The sequence below is a fragment of the Lepidochelys olivacea genome (assembly GCF_965140295.1).
Source record: "Lepidochelys olivacea isolate rLepOli2 genome assembly, chromosome: 2".
Taxonomy (NCBI): domain Eukaryota; kingdom Metazoa; phylum Chordata; order Testudines; family Cheloniidae; genus Lepidochelys; species Lepidochelys olivacea.
The window spans coordinates 56,038,283-56,053,775 of record NC_140412.1 but is presented as its reverse complement, the minus strand read 5'-3'; positions in this window follow the sequence as shown (position 1 = coordinate 56,053,775).

Genomic DNA, 15,493 nt, shown 5'->3' with positions numbered 1-15,493 from the left:
ATGCCCCCTGCACCCTCAGTGGGTATGGATTTATTAATAAGGAAATGTAACAATCTTATAACATAAGTCAGCTTCTTTCTAGGGTTAGCTACTCTTCTGTTTTTTCTCGTAAGACTGTTCAGCCCAGACCCTCCATCCTGTCTCACTAAAATGCTATTTTCACCTTGCTATTATCTTGATAGGGCAATGATCCTCTGCTTTAGTGAATCAGCAGTGGCCATTTAACCCTTTAGCAGCAGGATCAAGACCTGCTAAATCTGTGGCGTATTTCAGGCAAACATCATGCCTGTTAAGATGCCTGAAGCATTGGATTTTTTTATGCATACTAATGGCCAGAATCTGCCATCCTTATTGGTGTTCAGTAGTACCTGACTCTGTAAGTAACCTCACTGAAATCAAAGGCAGCACTTGTGGAGCAAGGTACTAATCAAGGTGACCAGAAATGAACCCTAAATGTTTAATAATGAGAGTAAGCGATGTCTTCTACAATCAGCTTTTCAAGTTTATAAGACAGTATATGCCAAGTCAGCTTTAAATCACGATTTGAGGACTTCAGTAGCTCAGACATAGGTGAGAGGTTTTTCGCAGGAGTGGGTAGGTGAGATTCTGTGGCCTGCGTTGTGCAGGAGGTCGGACTAGATGATCATAATGGTCTCTTTTGACCTTAGTATCTATGAATCTATGTTCTCTACATGCATTTGAGGTCAGAGAGCTGCATGGATTTGAAAGCTGATCAGCTGGAACCTGTGTCTGGTGTTTGCTTTTGGTTTTTAACATATTTTGTATAACAACTCCCATCAGATGACCTGGCAAAAGTCTTCTGTGAATGGAGAGGCAGGGACATTTTCCTCTCTGAGTTCAGTTGTGTTATATTTTACAAGAGAAGACTATTTCTCTTCAGTCACTAGTTTTCATATGGACAGCTATCATTTCAGATATCTTTTAGTCATGTTAATGATCACTTTGTGCACTCCCATTTATCCGAAACCCTATTATCCCAACTTCTGCATTACCCAAATCCCTTTCTTATCCCCCAGCATGAGACACATGAGATACAAACAGCAGAGGCCCTGTGTCTCATTCTGGGGGACAAGAACGGATTTGGGCGATGCGGAGGTTATCATAGAGTCATAGAATCATAGAATATCAGGGTTGGAAGGGACCTCAGGAGGTCATCTAGTCCAACCCCCTGCTCAAAGCAGGACCAATCCCCAATTAAATCATCCCAGCCAGGGCTTTGTCAAGCCTGACCTTAAAAACTCCTAAGGAAGGAGATTCTACCACCTCCCTAGGTAACGCATTCCAGTGTTTCACCACCCTCCTAGTGAAAAAGCTTTTCCTAATATCCAACCTAAACCTCCCCCACTGCAACTTGAGACCATTACTCCTTGTCCTGTCCTCTTCTACCACTGAGAATAGTCTAGAACCATCCTCTCTGGAACCACCTCTCAGGTAGTTGAAAGCAGCTATCAAATCCCCCCTCATTCTTCTCTTCTGCAGACTAAACAATCCCAGTTCCCTCAGCCTCTCCTCATAAGTCATGTGTTCCAGACCCCTAATCATTTTTGTTGCCCTTCGCTGGACTCTCTCCAATTTATCCACATCCTTCTTGTAGTGTGGGGCCCAAAACTGGACACAGTACTCCAGATGAGGCCTCACCAATGTCGAATAGAGCGGGACGATCATGTCCCTCGATCTGCTCGCTATGCCCCTACTTATACATCCCAAAATGACATTGGCCTTCTTGGCAACAAGGGCACACTGCTGACTCATATCCAGCTTCTCGTCCACTGTCACCCCTAGGTCCTTTTCCGCAGAACTGCTGCCTAGCCATTCGGTCCCTAGTCTGTAGCTGTGCAATGGGTTCTTCCGTCCTAAGTGCAGGACCCTGCACTTATCCTTATTGAACCTCATCAGATTTCTTTTGGCCCAATCCTCCAATTTGACTAGGTCCCTCTGTATCCTATCCCTGCCCTCCAGCGTATCTACCACTCCTCCCAGTTTAGTATCATCCGCAAATTTGCTGAGAGTGCAATCCACACCATCCTCCAGATCATTTATGAAGATATTGAACAAAACCGATATCAAAAAGGTTCAGAAAATAGAACAGAGATCCCCAGGCAGGACTGCAAGAAGGAGGAGCACCCGGCTATGGGGAGGCCACCTTGGCCACTGAATGGCTCCTGTGACAGTACCGGGAGCCCTCTGCAGCCCCTTGTCATGGGAGTGAGTGAGCGAGGCAGAGCGGAGACCCCTGGCTAGAAAGAGGATGAGGCCCTGGCCACAGAGGATGCCACCCCACTGCTGAATGGCTCCTGCCCTCTCGATTGTCCGAACCCCCAATTATCTGATAAATTCTGTATCCCCCATGCAGTTTGGATCATCAGGAGTCTACTATGGTTCTGTATTGCTAAGCTCAGTAAAAAGAAAGTTTAAAAAAAAAACCTTGACAGTATTGATGCTATTTCTGGTTTTGTTTAAAAGTTACAGGGATTTACACGGAAAAGGGAAGGAAGGGGATGTCATAACTTCTGTGCTAAGTGAAAGGTTTAGTTTGTATAAATCACAGACTGTATTCATCATGCTGAAGTCAAATTATAAACATTCTGTTTCACCAATCTCATAATATTTAAGAACCTGCTTCAGTAAATGCTAATTTCTTCAGCTGGCTGTTTTCTGATCTCTTCTTTCTTTGCTTTGAATCTTTAAGTTGCTGGACCCTCAGTGCTGTTTTGTTCCTGTTGCTGCTTTTCCACCCTTGCATTTTTGCCTAACTTGAGCAGAGTGCACTGGAAAAGCCCGACTTTTCATTCCCAAGATCCAGTGCATTTATTCCTTTTCTGCTTTTTCTGTTTTCATTTCCCAATGATGTTGTCATCGTCCATGGAGTTATGATGAGCAAGTTTGTACCATTTATAGATTCTGGGATTGTAGCCAGCTATTTTCATGCTTCAGTGCTATTTAAATATATTGTTCCTTTTCGATTGCAGGGCGGCTTCCTCTCATTTTGCACCTATAGCTGTGAGGTTCATGTACCTAGCAACAAGAAAATGGTGGGTTTAGTTTCCATTTAACAGTCCCATAAAATGGAAACAGTGGAAGTTTTTGGTTCCTTCATCTTAGTTATCATATGTCTATTGATCTTGGATCTCAATGGAGAGTTTCAAATTGGGACTGATGACTAGATGTAGCCCTTATAAAGTTGATTCTGGGGGGGGGGTTCATTTAGTAGATCTTTCCTTCTTTTATTTGAAAAGCAGCTGTGAAAATGTGTAGTAATAATGAAATACTGTAAAAACAAAACCTCTAGACAAATAGGAATAAATATTCAGCACGCTACATGGACAATAGCTTCTCAGCTTCCTGTATTGTTAATATAAAAGTGTACCTAGTCCATTGTGCAATGCACTGAAAATGTACCCCATTAAGTTAGGGGTTTGGCTCCTGCTCTTGTTCTTTCAGTGTCTGAAAGGCCTTTCATTGAAGGTTCTCACTTTTTGTCTGATTATGGATCTTTAAGACAGAAATAATAGAAGGGTTCACAATGTGTCCTCCTCAAATTAACTCCTTCATAATACAATGAAGATATAATGCAAGGTTACTGCTGGTACAATAAAGTTTTTCAGTTACCTTGAACTATGCACCAACACTCCATTTCTAATAGATTAGATAGAAAACTATTTTATGTTTGTAACCCAAACGGCTGAAAACAAAACATTTGAAGTTTAGGGTGACATGCTGTCATTAAGCCAGACTGGTGTGGCTGCACATTGAGTTTTGAGACACAAAAACATGAGTGAAGAACGAAGTAGGTGTCAGCTCTAACCTTAAAACTTAGTCTTTGTTTACTTTGTGCCCGTCCAATGAATAGCTGGAGAAAATCTGACTACTTGCCTGATTTGCACCTGCAGTCAGGTGGTTGCAGGTGTAAACCCTGCAGTTATCAAAGATGAGCATAAATTTGTCCTGCACAAACAAAGGGTCACCTTTTCCAAATAAGTCACAACCTCAAATGTTATTTGAAGGTGCATATTTGTATTTAATGTTACACTTTTTGAAATGGAAGTTTCAGCCAAATACTATGTAATTAATTGGTTTTTTAGTTAATGTATTTTTAATGAATAATTGATATAAATTATTGCAAACCTGATTTTTTTCCATTTGTGCCATTATTTAAAATATCACAGCTAAGGTGGATAGAAAGCTGGCTGGATTGTCGGGCTCAGCGGGTAGTGATCAACGGCTCGATGTCTAGTTGGCAGCCAGTATCAAGCGGAGTGCCCCAGGGATTGGTCCTGGGGCTGGTTTTGTTCAACATCTTTATTAATGATCTGGATGACGGGATGAATTGCACCCTCAGCAAGTTTGCAGATGACACTAAACTGGAGGGAGAGGTAGATACGCTGGAGGGTAGTGATAGGGTCCAGAGTGACCTACACAAATTGGAGGATTGGGCCAAAAGAAATCTGATGAGGTTCAACAAGGACAAGTGCAGAGTCCTGCACTTAGGAAGGAAGAATCCCATGCACTGCTACAGGCTAGGGACCGACCGGCTAAGCAACAGTTCTGCAGAAAAGTACCTGGGGATTACAGTGGATGAGAAGCTGGATATGAGTCAGCAGTGTGCCAACAGCATATTGGGCTGTATTAGTAGGAGCATGGCCAGCAGATCGAGGGACATGATTGTTCCCCTCTATTTGGCACTGGTGAGGCCATACCTGGAGTATTGTGTCCAGTTTTGGTCCCATCACTACAGAAGGGATGTGGACAAACTGGAGAGAGTGCAGCGGAGGACAATGAAAATGATTGGGGGGCTGGAGCACATGACTTACAAGAAGAGGCTGAAGGAACTGGGGTTATTTAGTCTGCAGAAGAGAAGAGTGAGGGGGGATTTGATAGCAGCCTTCAACTACCTGAAGGGGGAGGGGGTTCCAAAAAGAATGGAGCTCATCTGTTCTCAGTGGTGGCAGATGGCAGAACAAGAAGCAATGGTCTCAAATTGCAATGAGGGAGGTCTAGGTTGGATACTAGGAAACACTATTTCACTAGGAGGGTGGTGAAGCACTGGAATGGGTTACCTAAGGAGGTGGTGGAATCTCCTTCCTGAGAGGTTTTTAAGGCCCAGCTTGACAAAGCCCTGGCTGGGTTGATTTAGTTGGTGTTGGTCCTGCTTTGAGCAGGGAGTTGGACTAGGTGAGCTCTTGAGGTCTCTTCCAACCCTAATCTTCTATGATTCTATGATTCTAAGCACATCATTTCTGAAGAAAAAATAAATTCCTTGCTCCCTACCTCAGTTTTTGTCTATTTCCTAATACTGAACCCAAATCCAACCTAAATTGTGAGGAAATCTAATGTGTCCGGTACATTGTAAAGTAGTTGGAGCAGAAGGTACGCCCAATGGAGAGGTCGCTGTGTCATGCGGCAGAAGATTAAGTAGAGGAGAAGCAGGTTGATGAGAGGGATCGGGTGGTGGAAGGAGCTTCCTGGCCAGTCCAGTAAAGAGGTTACTTTTTTGTTGCTAGGTTGGGATAGGACAAGCTACTTAACCATCCTTCCAAACCCCCAAAATACATAGAGGGAGAGCCCCTGTTGGGAAAGGAGGATTATAAGGTGAGGGAGAGAACTGGATCTAGTGAGAGGCTTCCCCAAAAGTTTGTGTTTGTGGTCAGTCATTAGGGCGCAGTCCTGGACTCAGGCAGCAGAAAGGCCAACTACAGAAGAGGCATGGAGATGGACTGGATCGCAGATGTAGTCTCTTCAGAGCAGTGTTCATGTATAGTGACAGCAGACTTTCCCTGACCAAACTAAAACTTATTTCCTGGATAAAGGTTTTCCATAGCTTTTAATCTAGCACCTTTCACTAGCATTATATTCGTGCAGGGTGAGGTTTGCCAAAAGGGCCATTAGGGATGTGCAAATCTAGCTCCTAACGCAGTGAAACTGTGGCAGTTCCACTGTATAAAGCTTTTCAGCTGTGTAGAAGTCACACAGGAGTGCTTCATTCAACCAGTATATGGCAATGCTGGACTCTGCTTTAATGGCATGCAGCTCAGCACAGAATGAATGGCATTACAGCTGTGGCTACTGAGTCTACTGTTAAATGAATGGATCCACTGGTCACAGATCTATTTAAGGCATTTTTACAGTACCCATCCTCATAGTATCTGCAGTGAGTTTGCAGAGGTTGTGGCTGCTGTTCCTGCTCAGGGACTGGAGTAACTACCATGGAAAATAAGGAGAGAAGTTTCCATCCTTCCCAACCTGCGGGTGGTTTCCTTGCACACAGTCAGGTGAAGATTCCTCTGGCTTTGTCTGGAAAGGCCGGGAGACTGAAATTCACCTAGAGTACACAACCTTTAATATACTAGTGGGCACATGTGAACATGTGATATCCTATCATGCAATTCCATGAAAAAACATCCAAAGGTAGGGCTATTTTCCCACTTATATCCGAGAAGTAAGAAAGGCAATGCAGATCAAACTTTCATCCACAAATAACTTTCTGAACTGAACCAGTATTATGCAAAGTTTTACAACAGTTACCGAGGGAGGAATGATTGTCTAATGTTCAGAGTAGGAAATGGGGAGTCAAGACTATCATAGAATCATAGAATATCAGGGTTGGAAGGGACCTCAGGAGGTCATCTAGTCCAACCCCCTGCTCAAAGCAGGACCAATCCCCAATTAAATCATCCCAGCCAGGGCTTTGTCAAGCCTGACCTTAAAAACTTCTAAGGAAGGAGATTCTACCACCTCCCTAGGTAACGCATTCCAGTGTTTCTCCACCCTCCTAGTGAAAAAGCTTTTCCTAATATCCAACCTAAACCTCCCCCACTGCAACTTGAGACCATTACTCCTTGTCCTGTCCTCTTCTACTACTGAGAATAGTCTAGAACCATCCTCTCTGGAACCACCTCTCAGGTAGTTGAAAGCAGCTATCAAATCCCCCCTCATTCGTCTCTTCTGCAGACTAAACAATCCCAGTTCCCTCAGCCTCTCCTCATAACTCATGTGTTCCAGACCCCTAATCAGTTTTGTTGCCCTTCGCTGGACTCTCTCCAATTTATCCACATCCTTCTTGTAGTGTGGGGCCCAAAACTGGACACAGTACTCCAGATGAGGCCTCACCAATGTCGAATAGAAGGGAAAGATCACGTCCCTTGATCTGCTGGCTATGCCCCTACTTATACATCCCAAAATGCCATTGGCCTTCTTGGCAACAAGGGCACACTGTTGACTCATATCCAGCTTCTCGTCCACTGTACCCCAGGTCCTTTTCCACAGAACTGCTGCCTAGCCATTCGGTCCCTAGTCTGTAACAGTGCATTGGATTCTTCCATCCTAAGTGCAGGACCCTGCACTTATCCTTGTTGAACCTCATCAGATTTCTTTTGGCCCAACCCTCCAATTTGTCTAGGTCCCTCTGTATCCTATCCCTACCTGCCACCATATCTACTACTCCTCCTAGTTTAGTATCATCTGCAAATTTGCTGAGAGTGCAATCCACACCATCCTCCAGATCATTTATGAAGATATTGAACAAAACCGGCCCCAGGACTGACCCTTGGGGCACTCCACTTGATACTGGCTGCCATCTAGATATGGAGCCATTGATCACTTCCCGTTGAGCCCGACAATCTAGCCAACTTTCTACCCATCTTATAGTGCATTCATCCAGCCCGTACTTCTTTAACTTGCTGACAAGAATACTGTGGGAGACCGTGTCAAAAGCTTTGCTAAAGTCAAGAAACAATACATCCACTGCTTTCCTTTCATCCACAGAACCAGTAATCTCATCATAGAAGGCGATTAGATTAGTCAGGCATGACCTTCCCTTGCTGAATCCATGCTGACTGTTCCTGATCACTTTCCTCCCGTGTAAGTGCTTCAGGATTGATTCCTTGAGGACCTGCTCCATGATTTTTCCGGGGACTGAGGTGAGGCTGACTGGCTGACTACTGAGTTCTGTTCTAAGCTCTGCCACAGATTTACTTGGACTTTTTTCAGGTCTCTGTGGCCTTGTGTACAGTGGAGAAATTTACACAAATGCACAAATCCCCAGTTGATCTAACAATTATTAGAACAAATGGGAGCCTGACCCCGTAGACAAGTTTCTGTGTCTGGATCTTTTGTTTCACCATCATGTTAATTAATAAAAGAAAGGAGTACTTGTGGCACCTTAGAGACTAACAAATTTATTTGAGCATAAGCTTTCGTGAGCTACAGCTCACTTCACTTATGCTCAAATAAATTGGTTAGTCTCTAAGGTGCCACAAGTACTCCTTTTGTTTTTGCAAATACAGACTAACGCGGCTGCTACTCTGAGACATGTTAATTAAGTCTTTTATTAAGGTTTAACTAACTCAGTGGGGAAAAGGCTGGAAGCCACTGGAGCCTGGTCACTACATTTCCCATAGCTCATTCTAACAGCAGTTTATCAGAACCAGTGTGAATTATTTTGTAAATGTCCCCAATGTAGACACAGTATTAGCCTCCTATGTGTCAGTTTACATAACTGTAAAAATGGGTATAAAAAAGTCTGTCTCATTGGCATATTGCAACTTTTGAAGCTTAATTAATTAATGTTTGCAAAATGCTTTGCAATCCTCAGATGGAAGAAACAATGTGTTTTTTTTTAAATAATTAATTTTAAAGTGTTGTGTGGGATATTGTGCCATGCAATTCACATTGATTTTAAAGGAAGTCACATGCTAAAACCCATTCACCACTTTGAGTACATAGTGGTTAGGGACTATAAACAGAGATCAGAGATTGTGTATGTCAGTTACAGTAAATTAACTAAATGTGTTGTTCTGAAGAGGAGGGTAAAAATGAGACTCAATCTAAAGCAACAAAGCCAGCCCATGCACTCGTGTTGCTCCCATTAAGCCATGTATGCTTGTTTGATTGCAGAATGTGCCCCATATTGGTGACAACTAGAACTGAGCAGAAATTTCCTGTTGAAATATAACTTTGATTAAACAGGAGGGAAAAACCATGCAAATGTTCACAAATATATAAACTACTTACTGACAAGCTGTAATGAAAACTTACACAAAACTTGCTACACTGGTTTGAAATGTCAACTACACCTTTAAAAATGGTCAATTTCTTGGACACTCAACGCATATTTTTTGCACATAGCTCCTTCTTTGAGTGGGGGCAGAGGAGGGTGGGCAGAGAGATCATTGCTGGAAAGAGAACTGACAAACACCTGAGAAGAGGATGTTGAGTCGTACTCAGCAAGGCAGGAAGCAAAATAATGGGCAAGTCAAAAGGTTTGCTGCTAAGCAAATCTTTGAGATGGGCCAGGGACCAAGGCAGGAGGACTGGGGGCTACAAAGCACCTGGGAGAGGAGACGTAAGGGGAGTTAGTGAACAGGATGTGGAGCCAGACTGGGACCTGAGACATGCTGGGGAGACAGGTAAGCACAAAGGGAGCAGAAGCTAGGGCTTCTCATGCCTAAGAAGTTTTGAAATAGTTCTCCGGATCCCTGCGACTTCACTATCTTCCTGCCCCAGCACTGTCCAGGTACTAATATATCCCTCTGTCCTGAGCAATCCACTTTCCACACAACTCCTCAATGGGTGCCTGCTACATCAACTCGCTCTCATCCTCAGACCCTTGCCAACCTCATCCTCTGGCTCTCCCAGCCCTGCTTAGTGCTCACTCCACAGGCCATTGAGCTGCTCTGCAACTGAGCTTTCAATTTACTAATCACCTTGACCCCCTGCTGCCCCCTCTGGCTCTCCTCAACCCATTCAGTTCCCGAGTATCTGTCCACAGCTCCATCTCCCAACAGTTGCTTCCCTGCCAGTCCTTCCACACCTCATTCCTCATATAAAGGAGGGGATCTCCTGCTGTAGGACTACAAACATTGAGTATTCATTGTCCAGAGCATTCATTTCTCCCAGCTGAGACATTGCTGGCATTTCCCAATATGTGCAGTTGATGAAAATGCCCCTGTTGTCAAGGTAATAGGAACTGTCTGAATAAACCTCTCTATTGCAGTGCAAACATTTCTCTTGAAAGGACAATTATTCACTGTCCTTGGTACAAACTCTATAGTAGCCAAAGAAACTCAAGTTGAGGTCCTCTGGATGGGGTACACCAACCAGAGGAAGATGCCACAGCAGCCAGGTTAGGCTAGTGTTGTTCATAGAATCATAGAATCATAGAATATCAGGGTTGGAAGGGACCCCAGAAGGTCATCTAGTCCAACCCCCTGCTCAAAGCAGGACCAATTCCCAGTTAAATCATCCCAGCCAGGGCTTTGTCAAGCCTGACCTTAAAAACCTCTAAGGAAGGAGATTCTACCACCTCCCTAGGTAACGCATTCCAGTGTTTCACCACCCTCTTAGTGAAAAAGTTTTTTCCTAATATCCAATCTAAACCTCCCCCACTGCAACTTGAGACCATTACTCCTCGTTCTGTCATCTGCTACCATTGAGAACAGTCTAGAGCCATCCTCTTTGGAACCCCCTTTCAGGTAGTTGAAAGCAGCTATCAAATCCCCCCTCATTCTTCTCTTCTGCAGGCTAAACAATCCCAGCTCCCTCAGCCTCTCCTCATAACTCATGTGTTCCAGACCCCTAATCAGTTTTGTTGCCCTTCGCTGGACTCTCTCCAATTTATCCACATCCTTCTTGAAGTGTGGGGCCCAAAACTGGACACAGTACTCCAGATGAGGCCTCACCAATGTCGAATAGAGGGGAACGATCACGTCCCTCGATCTGCTCGCTATGCCCCTACTTATACATCCCAAAATGACATTGGCCTTCTTGGCAACAAGGACACACTGCTGACTCATATCCAGCTTCTCGTCCACTGTCACCCCTAAGTCCTTTTCCACAGAACTGCTGCCTAGCCATTCGGTCCCTAGTCTGTAGCTGTGCATTGGGTTCTTCCGTCCTAAGTGCAGGACCCTGCACTTATCCTTATTGAACCTCATCAGATTTCTTTTGGCCCAATCCTCCAATTTGTCTAGGTCTTTCTGTATCCTATCCCTGCCCTCCAGCATATCTACCACTCCTCCCAGTTTAGTATCATCCGCAAATTTGCTGAGAGTGCAATCCACACCATCCTCCAGATCATTTATGAAGATATTGAACAATACCGGCCCCAGGACCGACCCTTGGGGTACTCCACTTGATACCGGCTGCCAACTAGATATGGAGCCATTGATCACTACCCGTTGAGCCCGACAATCTAGCCAGCTTTCTACCCACCTTGTAGTGCATTCATCCAGCCCATACTTCCTTAACTTGCTGACAAGAATACTGTGGGAGACCGTGTCAAAAGCTTTGCTAAAGTCAAGAAACAGTTGCAAGTTGTTGCAGGTCAACGCTGTTTTGAAGTCTCGTCCATGGCTGTAAAAATCCTAGCTGCAGCCGTGCCCAGGTAACAGGGAAAACAACTTATTTCATATTGTCCATCCACACTGGAAGAAAGACAGGAGTCCATGGATGTGGTTTAATTAGGCTGCAATATTATTCATTTATAATATCTGGGAGTACCTGGCAACGTACTGGACAGTGCATGGAGAAGGGTGTTGGCCCCTTGCTGATCCAGATGTAGGAGCTCCCAACCACCTTCCTCAGCTCCCTTAAAGGGGGCCAGGAAAAGGAGGTGGTGGTTCCCCACTGACAAGACATAGGAGCCTCAAACTCCCATTACTTACCTTCCATAAGGGATGCTTTCCTTCAAATCCTTTTCCAATCCAATTTATCCAATAACCAATCCTGGGAAAGAGGGCCTCTCCATAGCTGTATGCTTTAGAAATATCTCTCCTACTCTTCCAGGCAGGCGGAAGGGCAATGCAGTGACCTTAACCTGGATCCCCTGCATCCAGCCCTTCCTGTGCATCCCTATAAGTTTCCCACCCTTCTTCCCCTCTTGCAATGGTGCCTTTCCACTTTTCTTCCAGCTAGCTGGACAGAGGCCCACTTTCATAAATGTTGTGATGGGCACCGTACATTTACACTGTCTGTGCATTAGGGGTGGGACTAATGCATCTGGTGGGAAAATATTCCCTCCACCCCAAACTTTTGTCCATCTCCAGAACTGAACTAACCTTTCTGAGGGCCCTGAAATGTTCGGTTAACTTAATTATGATTATTAAAAATAAATAATTTTCACATAATTTGGTAGGACCAAGGCCAGAAACACCAAAATACTTTGAAAGAAGTACTGTGGTAGTTCTGACCTAACTAAAAAGAAGCAAGAACAGGAAATCTCTGAGGAGAGACTGTTCTTGTGTGATTTCCAAGCAAATAGTCAGGCTAAATACTTCTGAAAAGCTTAAATGTGCTTTGGAGTAAGATCCAGACTGTTAGATGCTTCTGTGATCTCTGAACCTCTGAAGGTAGCCCATTGCTAGCATGTAGGCTTATGTGTAATGGTGGTGGTAGGAGGGGAAGCATTCAAGATACTAGTCATACAGTTACATTGTTTATTGCTGGCCAAGACAGGAAACAACAGGATATGGAGAAATTCCTGCTCTTGCCCTCCTAGCCCTGATGAATGCTGGCTGTGAGAATAATGAAGACCAAGTTAGAGTAAAAATTCTAGTTTTCAATTTGTTTGCCTAAAACAGTGGCATTGCTATGGCCTGAAGTACAGTAAATGTAAATTACTTTCACAACAGAGGTTAGCTTAATGAACACTTTTGAAGAACTGCGTATTTTTATATTACAGAACCACCACTGTGTATGTGATCAGACATAGAACTGAGGAGAGTGAAGCAACCACTTTCATCAATAAATGCTCTGAAATTGGCTATCTTGCACAGGTGGATTAAACATTTGATATTTCTGGATACATCTGCTGGAAATCAGGTTTTCCTGCTGAGCGTTGTAGCAATGATGTGGATGGAAGATGTGGACCAAAGTTTCTCTACATCATTAAATTACTATATATCTATAGTTTATAACCACATAAAATACTACTTAAAAGATTAATTAGACAGCTATGTAATAGTCTAGTACTGAAGGAATATTACAGCCATGCACTTCATTTACTGTACCAAAGTTTCTCCTTTATATTTTCACACACAAAACATTCTTTCACACAAATGTATGACACAATGTAATTATGGCACTGGAGTGATTTATCAAACTATCCAAATCAAGATAATTTTAGTAAAACTCTAAGTAAAGATTATTTTTTTAACCAAAATATGATTCCTCCCTTTTGAAATCTTTGAAATGGGTTGCAATTTAAAAAGTTAGGGAACTATTTTATACTTTGGTCCAAATTTTCTTCTTCTGTAACTCCATCATAATTGGTAGAAAAATTAACCCTTTTGTGTTAAAAAAAAGGGAAATAATGTTAACTGAACTTTATTAAATACATATTATTTCAAGTAGATTTCAATATATTCAAAATTACTTAAATGTATAAAGTTACACGTTAATACTGGAAAAGGAAAGAACATTCTACTCAAGAGCTTAGTTCCCATCTCAGCCTTTCTTCCCTGTCTTGTGACATTACCCTAAAATTCCTTCTTTCCCTTCCAAAAAAACATGTCTATAATCATTGCACTATTTTCTTTGATGCTCAAACTTTGCAACTAACTTCCATATATTTGACACCCTTTGGAAAAATCTTCATGATTTTTCTATGTGGTCTTAATTTCCTGAATTTCATATTATGTCATCATCAACATTATTTCCTGATTTCCCAGAATTTTAGCTTAGCGTCAAACAAAATTAATCTAAAAAAGGAGCAGACTGCCAGAATACTAGGATATCAACCCTTCCTATCTTTATAGGAGCCTCACTTTGATATTGATTGTTCTCAATACATGTAACAAAATTACAATCTGAAATCCAGCCTTTGGAGAACATCAAGAAAATAAAATGTTTGTTTCACAAGTATTTTGTATCATATAAATTAAAAATTGTTTCAAGTGCAGTAACTCATAAGACTTTAAGTTTTATGACCTCTGAGTCATCCAAAATACAAGCTGATTGCTTTAGGGTACATTCAGCTGTTGTAAAATATAGGTTTGTTTCATGGAGAGATACGAACCATTGAAATGTGTGAGAATTTCTTTTTTATGTTCTATATTATTTAAATTGTAAATTTCCCAAATGGACTATATATGTTTGTCATTTCTTCTTATGACTTATACTAAACAGCAGTTTGATTATTACACAGGTAAAATACTCAGTGTTATGTTATGGCTACTGCAAGCATTGATTAAACTCTCTAGTGTTCATGAAGGCTGACAGGGATTCAAAGGAGGAAATGTAAAACTTGAAGGTACAGCAGAATAGTGACATTTCACTCTATAAAGCTGCCAATATTTTAATCCTGCACGTAAATCATTTTCATCAGTTCAATTCCATATCTTAATTTGTGTAGCAAACAAAGTATTGGATTGCATTATCTTTAATAATTAAGCATGTGATATCAATTTCTATATCTTTCAAGATTCTTAGCCAGAAACAGAGTTAACATTTTTACCTTCAATTTGTTTGCTTTACCAAATAGGAATTATTAAGGATTAGGTCTAATTTTCATGCTGTGATCAACCTAAGTTTCATTATTTGTTTTTATAGAACCTGTGGTTTCTCTGCTTAAGTGATGTCTTCGTCAATGATAATGTTGTATTCATTTAGAGTGATGATTGATATGGTAATAGATAGAGTGTGATTGAAAGCAACCTTTGTCAATAGGAAGGCCAAATACTCAAACAGTGTATTGGTCTGAGTTTGCTCATTATTGGAGACCTTTCATAGTCATATTGACTTGCTGTCCAAATGTTGTTACTTACCTGATGCTTTCATTGTTTAAATGGTATAGACATTGATATTGAACATGGTGTTTCCCAATATTTGTCCTAAAATACACACATAGCTCAATTATCCACTGAAAATGTTAAAGTATATTTTGTAAGTATTAAAAATGGCATTTTGGGAACATGAAATAACATTTGGCTGCAGAGAAAAATAGATTCCTGTATTGATGATGTTAATGCAATGTATTCTCTACAATGACACAATGTTTTTCTGATCCTTTAAAACATATACAATTATTCTTTCTGCACTATTCCCTGCATAAATGGTAGGCTGTAATATTTACCCATTCTGGAGGGAGAACAATGTAAAAGGTTTGAGCTATCAGTATTGCCTCTTTACTGAATTTTTGTTTGTCTCCAGCATAATGAGAGACACAGATCTCTTCACTTTAAGGGCAAGTGCTGTGGCAAATACATGTCTCAGTAGGCATGAAGCGACCCATGTCAGCTTAACCAGATGTGGTTACACTACTCAGGAGGTGGGGCTGGATTTGGGTCAGCCACAAAGAGGTGCCTAGCAATGCAGAGTCTTGCTTTGTGGCAGCAAAGAGGGTGGCAGTGGGGTGGACCCCTGGCCAATCCAGAGAATCTGTGGGTCTTCTCTCCAATGGGAAGAGCATGCTGGGATCATAAGGGTACTGCAGCTCCATGAAGTGGTGACACTGCTAGTCAACAGCCTTTGTAGGAAG